This window comes from Pteropus vampyrus, unplaced genomic scaffold (genome assembly GCF_000151845.1).
Source record: "Pteropus vampyrus isolate Shadow unplaced genomic scaffold, Pvam_2.0 Scaffold122, whole genome shotgun sequence".
Classification (NCBI taxonomy): Eukaryota; Metazoa; Chordata; class Mammalia; order Chiroptera; family Pteropodidae; genus Pteropus; species Pteropus vampyrus.
In genome coordinates this window covers 2,547,338-2,572,846 of record NW_011888903.1, presented here as the reverse complement: position 1 = coordinate 2,572,846, position 25,509 = coordinate 2,547,338, and the positions used below count along the sequence as shown (strand labels likewise).

General features: G+C 37.9%; 1 protein-coding gene across 1 annotated transcript in view; it reads left to right on the top strand.

The window, feature by feature from the left end:
- Positions 1 to 25,509, top strand: part of PTPRM (protein tyrosine phosphatase, receptor type M) — a 737,127-nt gene that overhangs the window by 606,789 nt on the left and 104,829 nt on the right. The window lies entirely within an intron of this gene.

The window sequence follows — 25,509 nt, the reverse complement described above, 5'->3', positions numbered from 1 at the left end:
TTTAGGAAGCTGACTAAAACCTTTAGTACATTGTTGACTAAAACTTAGGTTGGCAAGCATTATCATTTTGTTCCTGATTTTCAGATAAAAGACTTTTAATGATTAGCAATTAGTTGTGATTAGATTAAGGAAATTCCCTTCCATTCCTGGTTTATTAATATTATTAATAAACCAGGTACATAATATTAATAAACCAGGAATGGAAATTCCCTTCCATTCCTGGTTTATTAATATTATGTACCATGGACATTGAATTTGGTAGAATGATTTTCAGCATTTATTGTAACATAAAATAATTATTCGAGTTCTCTTAATATGTTCATGTGGTGAGTTAATTAACATAATGAATATTCTAATATTGAACCAACCCTTCATTCCTGGGATAAACTTAACTTGGATATGATATATATTAGACATTGTTAAATGCTGTTCACTAATAATGATTTTGCATCTATATTCATACATGACTAGCCACTTAATTATTCTTATGTTTCCATTATATCATTTTAGAATGAAAATTATATCTACTTTTCAAAATGAGATAGCATTTGTATTCTTTCCGTTCTCTTAAAAGAGTTCAATTCAAGTTATCTTTAGAACTAACCTGTAACTAGCTCTATCTAGCAGTTTCCTCACGTTAAAATTTTTAATTACTATTTTTTTCAATAGTTACAGGACTATTCTGGATTTCTAGTTTTTCTTGAGTTAAATTTTTAGTTAATATTTTTATAGGAATTTGTACATTTTGACTAATTTTTTTAGTTTGAAGCATCTATTTGTTATTATCTTTTTAATTTGTATTCATATTCCTTTTTTATCATCATTAATACCACTTATTTGTGCCTTCTATCATTCTTTTTATCTCGAATATTCTTGCCCGTAGTTTGTTGGTTTTATTAGTTGTTTCAAAGAAAAAATTTTTGACTTTGTTGATCTTTCATATTGCATTTTTAAAATTTCTTCTATTCTGTTATCCTACTTTCTGTGAGTTTATTCTATTCTTAAATAGGTGCTAAACACATTAATATTTAATCTTTATTTTTTCTCGTATAAGCACTTATTTTAAACTATTAATTTTTCCTCTAACATTTGAGTACTACTATCATTGAGTATTAGTATTTTTAAATTTTCGTTACAATTTCTTCTTTGACCCATAGGTTATCTAGAGCATGTGAGTGCATGAGTGTTTTCTCAGTCATGGAAAAATTTTCGTTGTCATTTTATTAATGATTTCTAACTTAATTGAATTATGATTAGAGAAAAGTCATTGAAATTTGTGGACACTATTCAGAGGCTTAAGAAAACATGGTCAGTTTTCTTAAAATATTTTACATAGTCTGAACAATATTCTTTAGAACCAGCTTTTAAAATTTTTTGTTGTTCAAATTATTTGTATACTCACTAGATTTTTGTCTACTATTTATAGGTTACTGAAAGAGATACATTGAAAAGGGTGAAGGGATTAAGAAGTACAAACTGGCAGTTACAAAATAGTTATGGGGGGAATAAAATACATCATAAGGAATATAGTCAGTAATATTGTAATAACAATGTATAGTGCCATGGAGGTAATAGACTGACTGGAGGATCACTTCATAAATTATATAAATGTCTAACCATTATGCTATACACCTGAAAGTAATATAAAATAATATTGCAAGTCAACTATAATTGAAGAAAACATTTTAAATTTTTAAAAGAGGTCATATATTTAGAAACTAAGTTATAAGGTAATACAATTTAGAATTGTCAGCTCTTACAAGTGAATTGAACAGTTCATCATTAGGCAGCAATACCATTGTCTTTAGTGATATTTAAGCTTTTCAGTGTATTTTGTCTAATTTTAATATAACTATGCCAGTTTTCTTCTAATTAGTATTTTCCTTGAATATATTTTCAACCTCTTTTATCTTAATTGTGTCTCTTGTTAATAGCATATAGCTGGATTTTATTATTTCTGTCAAGTCTTGCAGCTTTTACCTTTAAACTCTACTACTCTACCACTTAGTACATTTTTAATTTGTTATGATTACTGATATATTTGAATTTATTTTTATTGTCATATTTCATAAGTTGTTTGTTCCACTTTTTCTTATGCTTCTCCCCCCACCATACCTTTTCTTACTTGTTTTTTAATTAATTGAATTTTTATGTTTCTCATTATATTTCCCCTCTAATTTAGAAATTATATACTCTCTTTTCTTTTACCAGTCACTATAGAAATATTAGCATGTATATTTAAAAATCTACAATTAATGTAATTGCTTAACCTTCTTTACATAAATATCTTTTTCCCCCCTAAATACCTCATGATAAGGAGATTCCCTCATAACAAAGATTTCCTGGGATTTGCAGCATCTGAGCCCTAGGATTCAAAAGATGAGTAAGTCTTGGTTTCTTGTCCTTAAGAACTTGCCTTTTTTCTCCTCTAGGAGTGATTAGGAACCTACCAATGTCTGCATCTCTTTCTTACATCCTAAAGCCATGTTTTCAACCTGGTTGTCACATAATTCCAGTGGTTGCAGGGTTGCAGGCTTATAACAATGGTGGCCATGCTTCCCTTGCAACACAGGCCTCTGCTATGCTTTGCTGTTGATTAATGGTGAAAGTTGTCATGCTTGGCCACCATTCTTTCATAATCAGAGATGCTTTCTACAGCAGCCAGTTGCTGCATTTCTGTCATCTGATAGCAGGCCCTTCACTTCTGTCTTTGCCCTCCAGTTTTGCCCTTTACCTTTCCACATAGGACATACATGTAAAGTGGAGTGAACATTCCTATCTAATTTCCCTTTATTACATGGGTCTCTCAAGTCTTGATCATTTGTGTGAGTTCCTTGCCACCTCCGTTTTCCTCTATGAATTTCAATGGTTTTGAAAAATGGGATTATATGTTTCACTCCCTCTGTTCAGTTACTTCTTCTTTCATTCTTCCCAGGGCTCCTCAATCATCTTCCTCTCTCTTGTCATTGCCCTGAAGCCTGGACTTTAGGCAGGCCACACATCTCCCATCACCACTCCTATTTCTTCCCTTCCTGGCACTGCTGAGCCTTTGGATCTCTGTCTAAAAGATATAATTTTTAAACAAGATTGTACCAGTGAAAACATCTTCACTGGTGGGGAATCAGCAGGTATCATGGTAATAGTTGATATATATGGGTCTTTGATAAGTTGTACTTGCAATTCAAGGCTTCCTGTATTTAGAAACAATACGACACGTACTGTAAGTCTGATGAGCAGAAAGAAGGAGAAAATGGTGCTGTATAAACAGTTTTAAACTGATGGAAAATAACTTTGCTGAGAAGCCTCATATAGTTTGCCCATTTTCCTCTGCCCTTTTGAAATTCCTCTGAATGTTAGTTCTGTCAGCGTGCAGTCCTGTAATATTTTCTCTTAAGTCCTGCAGCACTTATGCAGCAGGGTGGCAGCTGACCCATTTCCAGGGTGCTTGAAACCATGTCACTTGTGCTCGGAGCATGGTGTGGAACTGGTAGCTGGAGCTGGATGGTATTGCTCATTGTTGTGCTGTTCCATGCTTTGTTGATAGGGAGTAAATCATGGAGTCTTCAGTGGTTTATCCTTTGTTTGGATCTTGATGTCCAATTTATGTGTTCAATTTTTTGTTTATAGCTGAGCATAGATTTCATTAATATTATTGACCTCTTAACCATTTTAAAGGGCATTGGGTGGATTGCAGAACATACAACATAGAATTCGATCTATTTTGCACTAAATAAAATTTTAAATTTATGTGTTTGCGTTCTAGCCATGATTACTATATTGGTCAGAAAACTTTAATGCTTTTTTAAAAAAATGCCAATATGTGACATCACTGTTCCTATAAAATAAATAAATGATTCTTCGTAATTGCTTTTCCAATGTTTTTCCTATGTGACTCATTCCAATAGTTTTCCCTCCAAAATTGTTTGAGCAGTGGCTGTTATGATTCTTGTGAACTGGCAATTATGTCAAAACAATTTAATCAGTGCTTGAATTGTGCTGGCATTGCTCTTGGAAGACCATTTTTCAGAATGGCATCTCTCTAAGCATTTGTTAAATAATTACACCTATAAACACTTTACCCACAAGGACCCTCAGAAGTACTGCCGTTGGACATTCCAAGCCTTAGGGACAGAGCCTATTCACCATTGTAAGTGCCAGAACTCCCTATTAAGGAAAGTTAGGTGAGTGAGACTCAGAGCTCTCGGTCCTCAGAAACATTCTTGCAATGGTATTGTCAAGAGCTTGTATACATAATTAAGGGAGCACTCATTGGGATTTTGATTGACAGTGGACACCATTCCAGCATCACATGTTGAAGGATCACCGGCAGGGTTTCCCCTTAATTTATGGAACATATGTGATAATCCTTCTTCCCACAGTCATTGCAGAAATCATGTTTCTTCTGCAACTGCAACTGGTAGGTGCTATAAGAAAGTGACTGCACAAAAACTTAGTATAAGATTTTTAAATCATGGTTAAATAGATAATAAAAATCAAAGCATCTTCCTTCAAATATGTTCATTTGATTTATAAGGAGACCAATAATGAAAAAGTAAAGACTTCAGTGTTCCAAGAGACTCTCTTATGTTCAGAACCTTTCAGGAAAGCAAATATAAGAGCAGATAAGTAAAGGAATTGTTCTTTTGTTTATATGAGGTATGAATGAGGGCAGATAGTCTTAAAAATCTCAAAATATTTTAAAGGAGTCCTCTGTTATTTCTGTTCAGGCTCTTTCTCATCCAACTCTCTCATTCAATCAGCTTTTCTATGAAGATTTCAAAAACAAGACACATTCATTTAAAACACAAAAGGCATTTCGTGGTGCTATCTGACACAAGGGCACACTCAGCTATGGATGCCCCTTCCAACGTGCCTCTCAAAACTCCCAAATCCTCGTTTAAAAAATTGGCTCAATGTCACCTTCACAGGATTGTTGCGAGGATGATGTTCTGCGTATACATAAGTATATAAATAGGTCTTTTCACTGTTTCGGAACTGGGTTCCTCCATTCTTAGATCACTGCCAGAGATCACAAGCCAACATCCCTGATCAAATCAGTTATACTACTGCCAGGCTTTGCTTTTTTGAGTCACATTGAAATCTTAATTACTCCCTTGTGTTTAGAAACCAAAGCACTGGGTGGTTCTGACCCACCCCCAAACCCCACTGGTGAGCTCCATCTCACGTCCCCTTGTAGCCTCTTGTTCTGTGACAAAAATCTTTCACTCAGATCAAATCATCTGCTCCCTTTCTCTCTTCCACACCTCTTTGTTTGTTTCAGGCATCACTTGCCTCCTCTTGGAGCTCGTTCTTCTCTCCTTCTCCCTTTCCAAGTCCTTCTACTTGGTTCTTTGAGAACCAGTTCAAGTTCTGTCTTTGTGAAGCCTTCCTCCATTCACCCTCACTTATCTCTGCTTTCTCCAAACCTTTACAGCATGTGAGAATCCACACTGCATAATTTAGGCTCTATTTATAGACTGCTATACTATTTGTTCTGTTTCATGAGTGTTACAACTGTACTGTGTCTCCTCCGAGGATGAGGCTTTCTATTCTTTGGTGTGGTCTCCACTGTGCTTGAAACCTCATAGGCATAGTGGTTACCTGTTTAGGACAACTTTTTATAGAACTGTCTTATGTCAACACAGGCCAGTGATGCTGACATTTAACAACCAATCATTATAATTTCATGGTTTTGAAATTATTGGAACCAGATGATGGGTATCTTCATGGTGATGATACGAGAATAATCAACCTTTTTTTTTTTTTTCATAATAGCAACTAACATTGGTTGAGCATCAGCCACAGGCCAGGGACTAGGCTAAGCACTTCCCTTATCTCCTTTGAAGCTTGCCACACCCTCCCCACTACAGACATAAGGAAACTGAGGCTTAGAGAATTCTGTGTCTTACCCATGTCACAGAGCTTATGAGGAGTGCTGGAATTTGATCCTAGACAGCTGATTCCAGGCTCATGCCACCTTCTGGGCACAAAAGGAAAGAGAATCTTCCTCACCATCTCTCCCATACTTTGGGCCTGTTAAACCTGAAAGAATGAAGATGATGAGATGATTAGAAAATGGTTTCTTTTCAGGTACCCAGAAAGCTTCGCAACTTTCTCCTAACTGTAAATAACAGGTTACAACTTCCCAAAACATAAAGAAATGGTAGAAATGTTGAAAATTAACTTTATTGACTACATGGTTATATGGCATTGATATAAGAACTTTAATCTTGTAAACTGACTTTGTTTTATGTGTTTTGTGTGTACAATTTTCACTTTATTTTAAAGTGTTGAGAGTTATTCTTAAGTATAGATTTGTTCCAATTAGCACTAGAGAGGCATGGCAAAATAAGGCTAAAGAGAACAAAATGTTTTTGTCCTTTGGCACTGGCCACCAATGAGATGCCATATTGCACTTAAAACATTGTAATACTTTTTTGTAATAATGCAGTATGTGTGATCAAATAAAGGAGCCATGGAAAAGAGAGACTGAAATTGTCAATGTTCAATATGTAGAAACAAACATATTTTAAAAAGTCATTCCCCAGTTATACAGACTTCAGAATCTCATTAAAATCATCTAGAGGAAAAGCAAAGTTTAAAGTGATCAGGATTTTTAGAAGCTTGTTGTTTTTTTGTGCATGTATTTGTGTGTATATTTGTCTTTGTGTGTTTGAAGTTCTCTTGGCAAGGTGAACTGGAAAGTATTCCAGTGATCATTGTAGGTCTGCTACTAGAAGAGCTACATATTTTCAAATATTTTCTGTTTCTAGCACAATAGATGCCTTTAAATATTTCAGATAACAATGGTTTAAATTGAAAAGCCAATATATTTTATGTGCCTGTAACTTCACAGAAGAAGAAAAGTAAGATAAAAAGAAAAAACTTTGGAAAAACATGAGCATGTCTACACAGTAGGATTTTGGTTTCTTAGTATATAATATTTTCTTTTGGTATTCTGAATGTGTGGCACACTGTTTCTTTAGCTCTTCTTTTGGCCACCCCTTATATCTGCTTCTTGGTACATATCCCATGTATAATCTAAGAAACTTCCTGAATCAATCTATAATGGATATAATGAAAAAGAAAGGCCTATATTCCTTGTAAAGATAATATTTATGTAGCATCCAAAGTTTCCTAAAAAATTTTATTTGGAGAGAAATGCAAAAGCAAAAGCATCCGCTATCTCCTGGGTTGAACTTTTGTAATATTTTACAGCAGCTAATTTAACTTGAGTGCACAATTCTAATAAAAGAAGTTGTAGGATAAAAAGGTAGAGCTGAAATAATACCTTTGGTGTCCTTGTAGATCTTATAAACCGACATACTTTCCTAAGCTTATGCAAAACAGAAAGTGGAGAGGCATATTGCAGAAAACTAAATTATACATAAAGTCATTAAACCTCAACCTTCACTTCTGATTGAGGGATTGCTGCAGTAGTCAGTGAGAGCAGAGGCAAAATGAAAAAATAAATAAATGAAGGACCCTATCACATTACACATTTCAGTGGAAATGTAATTGCTTATAAGTTCACTTGAAGTTCTTGGGTACGTGCAAAATTACATGTAGCTGCTGAAATTAAGAAAGGGGCCATGCCACACAGTATCCTTGTTAACTCTGAATACCACCCTCAGACGTGAGGGGGATGGAGGGAAGAAGTAGACTCGTTATTGATGCTGATATCTAACTCTGCATGTCCTCCTTAGCCCCAAACTCTCCTGTCTATTGAAATGTTCGCTCTTTTTCTTGACCTGGTGTTCCACTCAGAGATGTATTTATGTAGATAACATGCACCGTTTTCATGTGGTTTTTTTTTTTTTTCCAAAATGGTTTTGTAAACTCTTTAGGAAGGTTGTGAAATCCCCTTTTTCATAGGTCATATATCTTGGAAAATATTCTCGTCTGTCAAGGATGATCTAAATATGAACATTTTGAAAGGATGGCAATGCAATAATGACCTCTCTTGAGGTCATCTTCTACCGCTAGGAATGTGAAATAGAAAAGGCATGAAGTCGGCATATGAGCAAAACTTCATAGCTCTGAGGCCCAGCAGAGCAGGCAGAGATGGAGAAAGCAGGAAGACCTTTTTCTGACCCTTAATTAACTGCCAAGACTCTGCAGATTGCTGCTGGCTCTTCAGCATCCCCATATAGTTCTTAATTAATTCCAGCTGCTGGGTTGCCCACACTAAATCATCACAAAATAAGCCCTAGCCAAGGAGTGGGTTAAGGGCCGTGGTAAGTCCGTGAACAACATTTCCTTTCATTTGACACTGTGTCTTAAAGGCTTTGGCAGTGGGGTGTGTCTGCTTCTCTGAGTGGGTCTGTTTTATCAACACATCACAGGAATGTAATCTTGAGACAGAAGGTGCATGAACTGTGGCTTGACAGAATTCAGTGATAATCACACCTCAAGAACTGAAGAATATGAATGTTCGCTATGGAAAAGATGTTCAGAGGAGCAGAAATTGCATGTGTACACCCAGCTCTGAATGTCAGCCTGCAGAACTGTGTCTGCCAGAGCCAGGTTTTCTGTTTCCACACTTAGATTACGCATTCCCACAAGACATTCCACTTTGCTTACAACAAGCCAGCGTTCACCAACTAGCCTAAGCGTAGCAGCTTGGCTTTCCAGTAGTGCCACTGCATGGTGCGCCATGAGCATAATGGACACTTGGAAAGAAAATATCCCCATTTTAAATTAGTACATTAGCATTCTAGGTTACGTATCAGAGTGACTTCAATTTAATATTTGTTCCACGACTGGGAACAATTCATCTTCTATGTGTGCTAAGTGTATTAGTTTGCTAGGGTTGCCACTACAAAATACCACAGACTAGGGGGATTAAATAACATGTTTATTTTCTCTCAGTTCTGGAGGCTGGAAGTCCATGATCAGGGTGCTCAGTGGGTGAGTTTCCTCTGAGGCCTCTTTCCTTGGCTTGCAGATGGCCACCCTCTTGGTGCCATTTCATATAGTCACCCCTCTGTGCAAATCTCCTCTTATAAGGACACGAGTCATATTGAATTAGGGGCCACCCACATGACCTTATTTAACTTAATTACCTCTTTAATTGCGCTATCTTGCCCTATCTCCAAATACAGTCACATACCACATTCTGAGGTACTAGAGGTTCAGGATTCAACATATGAATTTAGTGGGGTGGAGGAAGAAGGAGGGGACACAATTCAACCCCTAACACTGAGAAAATCATATTTCTTATTCAGGAAGTCGGAGAGATCTTGCGATTTGCGACTCAACCAAGGGGCTTTCCCTGAGAGGTAGACCAAGCAGTCCTCCGCCAACTCCAGCTCCTCGGCCCCATTGGTGTGTCCCCTGTAAATTATAACCTGAGCTGTCCAGTATGGCAGCTACCAGCTACATGTGGCTACTTAAATCTAAATTTAGTTTAAACAAAATTTAAAATTCGATTTCTCAACACCTTAGCCTCGTTGCAAGTGTTCGGTGGCCACAAGTGGCTAGTGGCTGTTGTATTAGACAGTGCATATGTAAAACATTTTCATACGACTGCCATTACTTTTCATGTGCTGGAAGGGACCTTTGGCATTAAGGTAGTCCCTGCGATAAGTGTCCTATAGCTGCCTGCTTTGTACTCAGCTCCCTGCTGTGCAAGTGTAGCGTGGGGGCATGGGCCCTCTCTTCAAACAACATATAATGTAATTATATGTGGTGATAAAAAAAATATTACATGTTAGATCTGTAGAGAAAATTTAAGTGGTACATACTAATGGCTACAATAGAATTTTTGGAAGAAAAAAAGAAATCAATGGAAACTGGAGAAGAAAACGCATGGAAGAAGTAGGTTTAAGCTGAGTTATAACACATCAATTTTGCAAAGCAAGGCAAGGGAAGAAGGGTCACCCTGCTAGAGCAGCATCATAGCCCACAGAAATTGGAACATAAAAAAGAGCATAGGAGACAAGTGTCATTATGCCCTTTATCATGGACCTGTATTAATGTTGAAGCTTTGATTCTCTCTTTTTTACTTCTTAGCTTCTCTTGTTCTTTCCTCACTCGGCCTTCCCTGTTTGTTCATCGGCACAACCCTGGGCTCTTACACACCCTGACAGCTCTACAAAGATTTCTTTTATTCTCCTGTCTGCCTCTAGAACTCTTTTGTTCCTGCTCTCTGTTCCTCAGTCCCATGGTAGTATGCTTGTTGCAGGAACTAACTTCATGAATGCCACATCCATTGAGCAAAGACAGAAGTCTTCACTCATACCATGGCCACTACCCACTCAAGCTATTGAGCACTTTCAGTGTGGCCAGGTTACTGAGGAACCTCGTGAGCATCAGGGCTGGAACCCTTTGGGGCTGTTTAGGGAGCCTGAATGAGCCATAAACTGAGAATCAGCAGCTTTCTTTGCCTCAGCCCTTTCAGCAACTCCATCCTTTCTCTAATGGATGCAGGGCACATTCAGTAACCCTGAGAAATTGGGGCCACCTCCCAATTCATTCAGAGGTAGAAGTAGAAAAAGGAAGGAAGGGCACCTAAGAGTCATCTTGGTAAGCCTGGGTAATGGGGCTCCACACATGCGTTTATGAATATGTCTCCTAATGTCTTAAGTACTAATATCAACACTGCAATCACTGATTCAATGCTGATTATTTAATTCTAATTACTGTTCAGCTTATTAATTTAGTTAGAGGACATTATAGATTTTTGTAGTGTTTTAAATCAAATAAAAGTTATTCTTCCGGGACCTAATGCTTAGTGAAGAGTTTTTAGACATCACACCCAACCACAGTCCATAAAAGAAAAAATATCAAGAAGTTGGACTTTATCAAATTAAAAATGTTTACTCTGTGAAATATTGTGTTAAGAGGATGAAAAGACAAGCTCTAGGCTGGGGAAAAAATACTTGAAACCCACATATCTGACAAAAAACTTATATCTAGAAAATATTTTAAAAACTCTCAAAACTCAACAGTAAAAACACAAGTAATCCAGTTAGAAAATGGGTGAAGACATGGAAGATTCTTCACCAAAGAGGGTATAGGGAGGGCAAATAAACACATGAAAAGATATTCAACACGATTAGCCACTAAGAATATGCAGATTAAGACCATGATGAAATATCACTACACACATATTAGAACCGCTGAAATAAAAAATAGAGGGACAATACCAATGCTAGCAAGAATGCAGACGCTGAATCTCTCATAAATTGCTAGCAAAAATGTAAAATGTCGAGCTACTCTGGAAAACAGTTTGGCAGTTTCTTAAGAATCTAAACATACATTTACCACACAACCCAGCAATCACACTCCCTAGCTTTTATACTAGAGAAATGAAAACTTCCACCCCTCCCCCCCATAAAAGAGCGTAGAACTGTACAAACACATGGTACCAGTTTCTGTTTCCTGGTTTTGATATTGTACTACGGTTATGTAGTGTCCATTGGGTAAAATTAAGGAATGCATGGGATCGCCCCATACTCTCTTTGCAGCTTCCTGTGAATCTATAATTATTTCAAAAAAAAAGTTTTTTAAAAATTATTCTTTAGTAAAATTTAAAATTCATTTCAAACATATTTGTTGTTAACATAATGATTTCTTAATTCATTGTGATAATAATTATTATAAGGCGGTAATAATAATTATAAAAGGTTAACTTTTATAAATCTGCTGGACTCTCTTACCATGAGCATAAGTTACAGCTATAACAGGAGAATAATTGAAGGCTTCATGTCTGTTAAGATGACATGTGGATAAATAACAGATATTATATAATAGCGTATAATAGTATTTAGAACTTTTATTTAGTATAGTTAGAATAGTATTTAGAATCTATATTTAGAATAATATTTAGAACACAGCAAGTATGCTGCACTTGTGTTATTAATGTCATCTATTATTAATATCTTATTAATACTACTGAATTGACAGCTTACTGTGTTTTCACAAAAAGAATTATGTAATCAAAATCTTTTGAGCCAAAGTTTTCTCCTTATTACACTTCTTGGCAAAAATTCAAATCTCCTTTCAGGAATTTTCTTTGCTGACACAGCCGTCTCTGGGTATTGTGTGAAAGTTCATTCTGTTTTATGATGGAGATGGTAATGTCGTTCCTCCAAGGGCTTTAGATCTTTGTTGTTTGCATTTCAAAATTGACCCAGAAGTTGAGTTTAATTTACTTTCAACTCTCTTGCTTGGTCTAAAATGTTTTAAGGCAGTACTTCTAAAAGCATGAAACATCGTTTTTTAGTTTAGTCCCAAACCTTGTAGTTCTAAATAAAAAATTGAACTACACCCCAATTAAAGCCCCAAGGTTTTAATCTAATATCCAGTTCCTTGAATTAGAGCCAGCTCTATTTTTTAAAACATTAGCAGATTCTAAATAAAACTTTTGGCTATTTCCTTTTAACATTTGACCTTTGTTCACTTAAACTAATTGTTATCCTTTCATCAGATTGTGATTGTAAAAAACAACAACAAAAACTATGCCATGGAACATTAGAGGAAATTTTTAAATTCTAAGTATAATATACTCCATGTAAAATGTGCTTTTCATTATTATTCTCTCCATCATGAGGGCGATTTATTTAAAACTAGGTACAATCATACAATTTTGTAAGAAGTGGGCCTCAAAAATATTCTTTTTAAGAAGTGGGCCTCAAAAATATTAATTTTAAATACATTTATGACCTAGGAATCTTCGGATTTATAATTGTCACCAATGTATTTGCTAATACTTAACAGAGCTCCTCCCACAGAACAGGTATGTGCTCAGCACTAAGGATATGTGAAAGCTTAGCTCCTCCCCTGGTCCAGGAAGAGACAGGCGATCCTGCTCTAATGTCTTGTGCATTTCCATAGAAGTTCTCCAAGTCCCATACAGTATACTGCTAAAATGACAGTTGAATGGTATTTTATATGTAAAAGTTTCTTACATGTTCTTTTCACTGACATTCACTGGTTCTAATATTGAAGGCAATTCTATTAAGTAATTTAGGTTATTATAGTATTTCTATGATATAAAAATTTGAAAACAAATTCAGCAAATGTCCTGTAGCCACACACTTGGGAATCAGTCAGAGCTGGGATTTAAACTCAAGTCTTCTAATCTTAGATACCATACTCTTCCCTTTTCTACACACTGTGTTGTGAGCCAATATTGATGGAGAAGTCAGAGCTCTCTCCAAGTGTGCTATGCAAACAGCTGATATACAAGGTGAATTTCTTAGCGGGTCCACTCACAAGAAATAAACAGCACTGAATTACAGGGGAGTAAGTGATTGCCTCTCTAGTTAGTTCTTTCAATCCTTCGATTCATCAGCGAGCCTTGGTTTGGCTCTAGAGTGTCTTTTGCATATCTCTCACCCCACAAAGAAGAGGCCTCGGGCTCAGTACATAGCAAAGAAGTACAGCCAGGCTGGAATTAATATCATTGTTTTGTTTTCTTTTATTTGCTTTTTCTATTATCTTTACCTGTGGTAAGTGTTTTGGCTTTCCGCTTACTACAATAATAGAAAATTTCATTTCCAAATAAATGTATGTAAAGATACAACAGTTAAATTTAAATCTTTAAATTAGAAGGAAACAGTAAAGGGCTGAGGGAAATGGCGAAGATAGTATACAAGTGATAAAATTTGGGAAGATTTGTGTATTGCTGCTGACTCCTCTGTCATCATCACTTGCCTTTGGAATTCTTGTTTCCTCTTTCCTTTCGCCTACTTGCAACTTTCTGGTCCGAAAGCATCTTAATAAGATGATAACAGCACATTCAGATGAATAAGGTATCCCACCCAAGATCTATAGTAAGATGATTTTAACCAACTATATCCGATCTGTTTTAAGAAGTGAATTCGTTCTTTTCGGACTCCACCCAGAGGCTGTGAGTAGCTCTATCAGCCCAGAGGAGGCATGATCAGCAACACGTAGAAACTTTCACCATGCCAGGATTTCTGCTCTGTGCCTAATACAGGCTCATGGTTTTGACTTTGTTCAGAATCTCCTCCTCATGCCCATAGACTGAGACCAAGAGGCAAGACTTTCCTCACAAGAAGTAGTCTATGGACCTCTAAAGTGATGAAGTCCAAAATCTTCAATTAGAAATGATGTTTGACTACACACCAAATCAATAAAGGAGAGCAGCCGTGACTCGAATTTCATCATGGGTTCTAATCTTCAATAAAAATGTTTACTTTTAAGAGTAGAAATTGAACTTTCTGACAGAGTAAATTGAGATGCAATTATTCTTCACTAAACTGTTTGGAAGGGTATTTCTAACTTTGATTTCTAAATTTCTAAAATAATTCTTTCTTGTAAATTTTTATCTTTAATCACCATGACTTAGGTATTGCAAGAAGAGCTTGGGAATTATGTTGATAGGTATTATAAATTAATCGATGTCAAAAAGAGAGTCACAATTGCTCATTAAAATTCCTTTTTCTGCTATACTTATTCATTTTCAAGTCTGTCATGTCTAAAAAAAATCCTTAGATTTTCAATCATATTTGATGGAGCTGATGTGCTATGATTTCTGAGGTGAGAACATTTGAAAACTCAAAGCTCTCCAAGTACTGCTTTGGAAAGGAGACTTGATTTTTTTAACAGAGGGGCAAGAACAAAACAACTATAACCCTACTTCTAAATACTGTGTAGCAGGAGTCCCCAAGCCCTGGGCTGTGGACCAGTACCTGTCCGTGGCCTGTTAGGAACCAGACCGCACAGCAGAAGGTGAGCAGCGGGCAAGCGAGCAGAAGCTTCATCTGTATTTGCAGCCACTCCCCGGCGCTAGCATCACCGCCTCAGCTTCACCTCAGATCATCAGGCATTAGATTCTCATAGGAGTACTGGTCCCTGGTACCAAAAAGGTTGGGGACCGCTCAATGGAGAAAAAATACAGAGTCACAGAGAAAAAGATTGAAAAGGATTATTGTCAAGGAACCAGTACCAAAATATGACAGCAAAATCAGTAGTATTTATTGTCTTCAAAGTTTCAAGCTTTAATATAAGAACAAGAACAGTAATTGCTAGTGCTGATTGAGCACTGGTGATTGCTGCACCAGTTGAATCTCCCTGTCCTTATCACCGTCATGTTGTCAGTAGGGAGACTTGCTAGGTTTTCAAATAGGAAAGTGGCAGGTGCCTAGGTGTGTTTTTAAAAGCCTACTCTGGGAGAAGTATGTAAACCGAAAGGCAGTGAAACAAGCTGATAGGAAGCTACTGCAATAATGATACGTAGGAACCCAACACTTCTGGCTGCTCTCAGAAGGAAAAGGGCAGCTACATTTCTGTAAAAGCATCTGTTTGTTCTCTAGACATTTTAAGGAAGCCTTTTTCCAAGGACGGACTCTTGCTCATCTCTGAAGATGCGGGTGCTTTTAGCACAGGCTAACTGACAAATCACTCTTCCAAAGCAGGTGCAGAGGTGGAGGAAATAACAGTTCTCAAGTGGTATTAACATCTCAAATCCTGGCAATATCTGCATCTGAGGGGAAATGAAAATTGCTATCTTTCTGAAATGTGGGTGGCAATTCTGGAGGTAGGACTCAAACCTAGAGAGATTTAGAGAAACTACAAAGCAATTGAATCAGATATTTTCCACCTGCCTTTTAAACAGAGCAGTCCTCTTTTTGGTACCATCTGTGACAATCCATTCGTTGACATCACTATTTTGACACCCCATTCAGTTACTGTGGCCTTCTCGAAGTTTCCAAGGTAATGCAATGAGGACAGGGCAGGTCCAAGTTCCGGCATCTTTGCAAAATTGGTTAATATTGCTTGTACACCATGATCAAAAGATAGGCAATGCCCAACCCCAAAAAGTAAATTTGTACGAAGTTTTATATAATGAATACAAGCATTGTCATAAATCCCTTGCAGTTCATCACCTCCACCCAGTCTCATTGCATAATAAGCAGCAGAGACCCTATCAGGACCATCTAGAAGAATGAAACTGAAAAGGCAGCCTTTGAGTTTCAAACTGAGGAATATTATTCTCATGATGGGCCCTTGAAATGCCAGGGAACCAGGGACTCCCCAAAATTCTCAGCTGCCTCTGCACCATCAGTGAGTGAGAACGTCATCATGTGTAGGAAGACAGAGGCATCCAACCCAGAGCTGGCATCCTAGACAAGAGGAGGCTGGGCACTGCTGGGAACTGGAGCATCTTTGTCACTAAGTTCTCTCCTAGGGAACAAAGGGAAAAGGAATGCAGGCCAGAAAAGGGTTCAGTACTCCTGAACAGCTACTCTCTACTCGACCAAAACTCACCCCAATTATATCAAAATAGCCCCCTTTTTAAAGCTGCTTTACTGTGCATCAGACTCAATAATTCCACAAAATATCGACCTGGTCCAAGGAAGTTCAGCAACAGCCAAGGCTCCACAGTTACCGCCTTTGCCACTTCCTCCTCGATCACTTAGCTGAGTATTTTTTCTCTCTGGACACTTGATAGATGTTTTCTGCTTCGATACACTTGAGGGATATGTCACATCATTATCGGGAGCTTACTACTATAGTGATTCTGCAGGTGGAAAGACAGGGAGTTTTGAAATTGAGCAAATTTAAAGAAAAGCAGGTAGATTGAGGGTCCCTCCAGGGTGCACATAGTATCACATCTCCGGGAAAATCACTGTGCATATGGTAACAGGAATGTATGTAATTGATCAGGCTTCTTCTATAAAATGTGGAAACCAGAAATGCTTGGTGGCATATAACCCACGACAAGGGTGATTTCAGAATGCTGTGTGCACAATGCAATGCAGTAGACACAAAGCCACGTGTTTTCAACCGGTTTTGTGGCCAAGTGCAAGGAGCACTGAGTTCAGAGCTGAACAGCCTCAATTCCAGGTCCTAGCTCTTCTGCTTACTGGCTGTATAATCTCAGGCAAGCCACTTCATGCCTTTGATCCTAAATTTCATTATTTATGCAATAGGAATAAAAAGACTTACCTGATAGAGCTTCCAAAACCCCATAAGTATATGATATAAGAAGTATATGATATTGCTGTAAAAAGTTACTCATTCAGAGTAGTAGTCACAGAATAAAAAACATGTTCTAAAGCTCAGCCAAACATCAGCAGGGATGTTTCTGAGCATGAAAACATATCATATTTTAGGCTGCAAACCTTAATTCCATTATCAAAACAGGAAGAGATGTTAGGTAAAGGAAGACAATGTGATGACTATTGCTAAAATAGTCACCCACCCGGATCCTGCAAAATTTGGAATTGTATTAAATGGCAATAAAATGTGGCCATTTGAAGTAGAGATGGATTAGCAACTTATTAAAAATATCAGAATACTCACATTTAGATTTCAATTTCTTTAGAAACAAAACAGTTCATATGTCTTAGTGGCTTGTTTTCACCCAGTCTTTACTTCTTTTGCCCTAAAGTGTCACACGCTCCCTTTGGCTGCCTCTGTCCAGAACACTGGATAACGACAGTGACTGGTAACCACTGCTGCCACTGGGCCTGAGCTTCCAGGGCCACCTTCCCACCGGCGCTCCACTCTGTGGCCCATCAGACCATTTTAGGTGTCTTCAGTTGCTTTAGTACGGTAGCAATAAATAGTTTATATGAACCTAATAAAATGCAGCACTTGGAAGAACCAAAAGAGAAGTATGAGCAGAAAACAAAGACAGTTCAGAGACTTTGCATGCCCCAGTGAGTTCATCTTCCTTCTTTCAGGGTAAAGATTTTAGTCATTTTATGTGCACAGTTTTATTCATATGAGAAAGGGAGGGAAAATTCCATTTCAGAGGCTTCTGAAAAAACTTGACCCTGCACTGCCGTGTGTTTTTAAAAGCCTACTCTGGGAGAAGTATGTAAACCGAAAGGCAGTGAAGCAAGCTGATAGGAAGCTACTGCAATAATGATACGTAGGAACCCAACACTTCTGGCTGCTCTCAGAAGGAAAAGGGCAGCTACATTTCTGTAAAAGCATCTGTTTGTTCTCTAGACATTTTAAGGAAGCCTTTTTCCAAGGACGGACTCTTGCTCATCTCTGAAGATGCGGGTGCTTTTAGCACAGGCTAACTGACAAATCACTCTTCCAAAGCAGGTGCAGAGGTGGAAGAAATAACAGTTCTCAAGTGGTATTAACATCTCAAATCCTGGCAATATCTGCATCTGAGGGGAAATGAAAATTGCTATCTTTCTGAAATGTGGGTGGCAATTCTGGAGGTAGGACTCAAACCTAGAGAGATTTAGAGAAACTACAAAGCAATTGAATCAGATATTTTCCACCTGCCTTTTAAACAGAGCAGTCCTCTTTTTGGTACCATCTGTGACAATCCATTCGTTGACATCACTATTTTGACACCCCATTCAGTTACTGGCCTTCTCGAAGTTTCCAAGGTAATGCAATGAGGACAGGGCAGGTCCAAGTTCCGGCATCTTTGCAAAATTGGTTAATATTGCTTGTACCCCATGATCAAAAGATAGGCAATGCCCAACCCCAAAAAGTAAATTTGTACGAAATTTTATATAATGAATACAAGCATTGTCATAAATCCCTTGCAGTTCATCACCTCCACCCAGTCTCATTGCATAATAAGCAGCAGAGACCCTATCAGGACCATCTAGAAGAATGAAACTGAAAAGGCAGCCTTTGAGTTTCAAACTGAGGAATATTATTCTCATGATGGGCCCTTGAAATGCCAGGGAACCAGGGACTCCCCAAAATTCTCAGCTGCCTCTGCACCATCAGTGAGTGAGAACGTCATCATGTGTAGGAAGACAGAGGCATCCAACCCAGAGCTGGCATCCTAGACAAGAGGAGGCTGGGCACTGCTGGGAACTGGAGCATCTTTGTCACTAAGTTCTCTCCTAGGGAACAAAGGGAAAAGGAATGCAGGCCAGAAAAGGGTTCAGTACTCCTGAACAGCTACTCTCTACTCGACCAAAACTCACCCCAATTATATCAAAATAGCCCCCTTTTTAAAGCTGCTTTACTGTGCATCAGACTCAATAATTCCACAAAATATCGACCTGGTCCAAGGAAGTTCAGCAACAGCCAAGGCTCCACAGTTACCGCCTTTGCCACTTCCTCCTCGATCACTTAGCTGAGTATTTTTTCTCTCTGGACACTTGATAGATGTTTTCTGCTTCGATACACTTGAGGGATATGTCACATCATTATCGGGAGCTTACTACTATAGTGATTCTGCAGGTGGAAAGACAGGGAGTTTTGAAATTGAGCAAATTTAAAGAAAAGCAGGTAGATTGAGGGTCCCTCCAGGGTGCACATAGTATCACATCTCCGGGAAAATCACTGTGCATATGGTAACAGGAATGTATGTAATTGATCAGGCTTCTTCTATAAAATGTGGAAACCAGAAATGCTTGGTGGCATATAACCCACGACAAGGGTGATTTCAGAATGCTGTGTGCACAATGCAATGCAGTAGACACAAAGCCACGTGTTTTCAACCGGTTTTGTGGCCAAGTGCAAGGAGCACTGAGTTCAGAGCTGAACAGCCTCAATTCCAGGTCCTAGCTCTTCTGCTTACTGGCTGTATAATCTCAGGCAAGCCACTTCATGCCTTTGATCCTAAATTTCATTATTTATGCAATAGGAATAAAAAGACTTACCTGATAGAGCTTCCAAAACCCCATAAGTATATGATATAAGAAGTATATGATATTGCTGTAAAAAGTTACTCATTCAGAGTAGTAGTCACAGAATAAAAAACATGTTCTAAAGCTCAGCCAAACATCAGCAGGGATGTTTCTGAGCATGAAAACATATCATATTTTAGGCTGCAAACCTTAATTCCATTATCAAAACAGGAAGAGATGTTAGGTAAAGGAAGACAATGTGATGACTATTGCTAAAATAGTCACCCACCCGGATCCTGCAAAATTTGGAATTGTATTAAATGGCAATAAAATGTGGCCATTTGAAGTAGAGATGGATTAGCAACTTATTAAAAATATCAGAATACTCACATTTAGATTTCAATTTCTTTAGAAACAAAACAGTTCATATGTCTTAGTGGCTTGTTTTCACCCAGTCTTTACTTCTTTTGCCCTAAAGTGTCACACGCTCCCTTTGGCTGCCTCTGTCCAGAACACTGGATAACGACAGTGACTGGTAACCACTGCTGCCACTGGGCCTGAGCTTCCAGGGCCACCTTCCCACCGGCGCTCCACTCTGTGGCCCATCAGACCATTTTAGGTGTCTTCAGTTGCTTTAGTACGGTAGCAATAAATAGTTTATATGAACCTAATAAAATGCAGCACTTGGAAGAACCAAAAGAGAAGTATGAGCAGAAAACAAAGACAGTTCAGAGACTTTGCATGCCCCAGTGAGTTCATCTTCCTTCTTTCAGGGTAAAGATTTTAGTCATTTTATGTGCACAGTTTTATTCATATGAGAAAGGGAGGGAAAATTCCATTTCAGAGGCTTCTGAAAAAACTTGACCCTGCACTGCCTGAAGACACACAGCACATTATGTACAGCTTTGACCTGCATCCTTTTCTTCCTGGCAGCTTTTCTGTTGAATAGAGTTGTTTTTCTCCTTTTTTAATATCTAGGAGCTGTGGCATTTTTAACAGACTGCATCATTTTGGAGTAATGTTCTCTTGAGGTGGGCAACTGAGATGTATAATTATATCCTGTGGAAAATGGCAGCAGTATGAGGGGCGGGGGAAGAGGTTATTGAATCACAAAAATATATTTCCTATTCAGAAAAAAATGGCTGCATGCGGGATGTTCGATTTCCTCTGCTCTGTGCCCATGGAGAACACAGCATCCTGAAGTGGAGAAGTCATTGGTATTCACTGGAGCTTGCCTTGTTTCATTTTTATTGTTTCAGAGACTTATTACTCTTTCAGAGTTGCTCCCATGTTTGCTGCCTTTTCTCTGTATATATGAGCTAAGGTAGTCAGAGGAAACACTTTAATTACATTTTAAGTAGAGTCAAACCATAAGTATATTTATGAAAATTTTAGGAGAAGGTACAATGAGACCATTAACTCAAATCCCCAAAATACATAAAGTGTTTTTTCATAATAAAAAGTCCATAGTTGCTGTGTTAAATTGTATCTGCATATTAAAAATTTGCCCTAAACACTAAATATTACCAAAATGTGCATATTATATTTAAAACCCCTCTTATAAAAAGTGTATTGGGCACATGGGCCGTCGTGGTCTGTCTCCCAGGCCTGTCCTTACGTGGCCGCTCTGAGGATGGGAAGTCATCAGTGGCCACAGGAGTTCTTTCCTTTCCAGTTTTAGCCATGCTTCTCTCAGTCATCGCCTCTGCTCTCTCTCAGCGGGCCTGTTTTTCAAAGTCATGCCTATGTGGTGGTTCAATTTTATTTTAGTGAACCTTCTTATACTTTTGTCAAGCAAAAACTTGAGCAATTAAGGAGGAGTTTTTACTTAAACTAGAAAATAAAAGTTTGTTTCGGGCACAGGGAAATGTACAGAGCAGGGAAGCAGAGTACCCCCCAAGTGGCCAGCAGCCAGTCGTTGGCACAGGCGCAGGAATCCTCTAATCCCTTCCAGGAACAGAGTCCTCTTTCTCAGCACTAGGAGGATTCAAAACCTGGTTGGCACTGCTTCCAACAAATGTGATAAGAACAGCTCTTCTCTAAATACTAAATTATGTGGCAATTACTTTTTTCCCAGGAATATTGGTTCAGAGTAGAATTCTTCTGAAAGCATTCAGTAATTCATTGTATATAGTTTTAAAGGAACACATATAACTTTTGACCTTGAAGATAAAAAGAATTCTGAAGTTCTTTAGTTCTTGCCTAAAGAAAAAATGCACAGGAGAAATTGTATAAAATGTATGTTGTTGCTTAATTTATTAAATGATATTTAAAAGCCAAAATGGATGTGAAATAGGACATAGTAGAAATGATTGCTTAGCAAAATTACCTAATTTTCCTCAGATATATTTTGCTGGTGGGCTTATTAGTGACCATCTGTTCATCTCATGGTCTGCCAAAAATAAATTAATTAATAAAAGAGGTGAGTCGCAGGATAGTCAGAGAAGTCTCAGTCTCTCCGGAGAATGAGAAATGGAGGAAGTACCTCTGCTCCCTCTGGAGTTGCATGTCTGTGCCAGGCCTCACTGTGAACCAGACAGGAAGCAGTATTCTATAGCACTAATAACCTGTGTTCCTGCCCTGATTATTTTTCTTGCTTAGAATTCCCAAACCAGGAAAGCAACCAGGGGCTCACAGTACAAAAGACCCGTATATCATGGCACAGCTTCTCTGAGTGCCCAATGGTTCTAGAGCTACAGATAAAGTTTTATTTTCTAACTAGAAATATAAACAATTGAATTTTGTCCTACTTCAGACATAAGAGGGAGTCTAAAGTCTAAGGTAAATATTTTCTCAGATATTTTCAAAGTATGTTAACAGAAAGCCATAACTCTTAAAACTGGGTCCATCTTAGAAAGTAATTTTTTTAATCTTCATATCAAAAGGAAACAAAATCCAAGTTAGCTGATCCAGAAGTTCTTTCCTTTTTCTAGGCTCCCCATAGGCATATTGCTTATTTTCCAAGTCAAGGATAAAGACATTGGTCTTGATAATGCAAATCTATTCATGGGAGGTTGGCTATATAATTGGAAGCAGAACTCTTCTAGAAAAGGAAAGAGCTAGTCACCATATCTGTAGGGAATCAGGAGACTATGGACAGTTAATAGTCATCTGATCTTTTTATTGGAGCTTTTTGTGTTTATTTTGCTTTTGTTTAAGAAAAAAATACATTTTGCCACTTAAAGTGACTCATGTAACTCCTGGATAGGAAGCTGGGGAGACTCATGGCAAGAACTCCCACTTCTGCTATGTCTCTCCCACTGTGCTTCCCTGCGATGATCACATTATCCTATGAGATAAGAAAATGTCCTATTTCGTAAAAGTAATCAACAGTTAATCAAAGTTTATTTGACACCTCTTATATTTGCTTGTTGTAAACCTTCATTTAGAAACAAGGAGATATGATCAAGGCATGGAAAACAATTATTGGTCATATATGTTTAGGAAGATTTAACATTGGTTTCTCTGTCAGAGCCCTTATCAGGATAGGGGTGGTACAGAAAGAGCAGTGGATTAAGAGTCAGAAAACACTGAGGTCTGATCCAGGTTGGCCTGTTATGAGCTGGTTGTGATCTCACGTCCCTCACTGTAAAAAGCAAGGCTACTCATGAGGATTAGCTGAGTTGATAGATTTATTCATTCTGCAAGCACTTATTGCTGCTCACCATAATTAGTGCTGGGAAATGGCCCCACCCTTGAAAACATGCTGGGAGCTACATGTAATAGCCAAATGTAAGGAGATTGGTTATCATTTCATTGTCGTTGTGTGTCTGTTTCTTGGTCATCAATTAAATAAAAACAATCAAGTTAGAATAACTTTTTAAAAGCAAGAACTATTAGAAGTCTTATGATTGCCACACATGCTAAAGAAACACAGCTGCGCTGTGAGCATCGTCCTCTACAGAACAGCATCTATTTGTCAGAAGTGGGAAGGGACTTGTGTGGCTTTGTCTCAGGTGACCTAGGAGCATTTTCTTTTACAATTTGAACAAGTGCCTCTTCCTCTAATCAATTATGGACCCCTCTCCTATCTACCCCCAGACACACACACACACACACACACACACACACACACACACACACACACACACACACACACACACACACACAGAGTTATAGTGTTAACTAGTGGCTATAGATCTACTGGAAGATGTCAAGATTTCCCTCAGTGTCATTTACCTTCTTTATCTTCCTTAAAAACAAAAAAAAATCTGAAACCTTTTAGATGGGTGGAAAAGACAGAGGGAAATGAAATTGGTAATTACATCATGACAAACTCAAAGTAGAATTAAATTGTTATAAGGGAAGTCAAATAATAGTTATTACTCACTGTAAAATGATTGTCATTCATAGAGTAAGAAAAGCACTATTCAGAAAAAGAGTCTGACTTTAAAATCCCTAAAGCTATTTTTAAGTGCATATTTTATAGCAGAAAAGAAGTTACATGTCTGAATAAATCCCCTGATGATATAGTGGTCTTGTTCTAGACGGAATTGACTAGTGCTTTTACTGCTAGTATTTCTATTTACCTAATTTATTAAGAACTTGAAAATATTTTTACTTGTATTTGTTCTGCATGATACAGTATTTTACCCTTCAACTAGCAATGTATGGTGTGGATCTATAATTATAGTTATAGGTATATAGTACATCAGGCTTTGGTCTGCCCCCGTGTTTTTTTCAAAATGATAAGTATAATGTTAAAACTACTATGTTAATGAGATGTCAACAATGATCATGACTAAGGTACTTTAAATCAAGACAGACAATTTAAACTTCTCACTGATGGTTGTGGCGGTATCTTTTTGCGCTTTCATGTTATAAGACGGCGTGTCCTCCTGCCGTTTTGTTGTGCGGAAGTGCTGGTGCGAGGGGGACAACGTGGGGACAGGGCTCTTTTCCAGGCAGTCTCTGGTGAGCACTGAGCTATAATACAGTAACGACAGTATCAATATACAGCCGGTCTTTGTGGACTTTACCAACTGTGGCAGGATGAAATCTGCAAACTGCATATGTGCATGTTTTCCAAGCATTGGAACCCCTCACACACTCAGGCCTCAGAAATAAAGTTTTATTTTGAGATCAAAGCCACACACTGTCATGAAACACCAAAGATGTTCATTCATTCAATAACTAATGATCAGATCCTACCATGAGGCATAGGCTCTGTCAAACAGAAATGACAACCACGTAGTCTTTATCCTCAAGGAGTCCACAGTCAGGTGGCAGAAATAGTAGAATGTGTTGAGCATCATCCACTGCATGGTCAGGTCTGTGTGACATGCAGGGGCACAGGGCTCCCCGTGTGATCTGCGAGCAGGTGTGTCCTCCCTACCGCAGCAGTACTAAGGAGCAGTTTAATAAGGTATAACTGAACCATTTAAAAGAATAATAAATAAGTACTGTTGAACCACAGACTAATCACTAAATTTTAGTAATTGATGGAAATGGCCAAACACCACAGGTAGAATAGAAATTAAGAGAGTGAAAAAGAGCTTCATTTCTTAAGAGAGAATTTGTAAAGCATCTGGATCATATTTGAGGATGTGAGTTCCTGGCCCTAAAGCATTTCATGATGGTATTTATTCATCTGCTCCATCTTTATGTCTTCTTCCTTCTCTTCTCTTCTTTCCCAGTTGGTACCAAGAGGTCTTGTGGCAAAGACAAGAAATCAGTTTTACTAAATGCTTCTTGTTACCATCCTTATCATTTCCTCCTTATATAGTTGGCCACGTGAAGGTAAAGTGTAATGTGGACAAAAGTGAAATAAAAGTTCCGGATTTTTCTTCCACTTGTCAACTGATAGCAGAGGACATTTTCATTATAACTTGAATAGAAAAAAATATATATGTGACTAATAACAGGAAGATTAAAGACCCTGGGTATAATAATGCCAAATCCTTAAATAAATGGACATCTAAGCACCATTAAAAATGAAAAGAAAACTCTAGCAGAATTTATTACAGGATTTTAG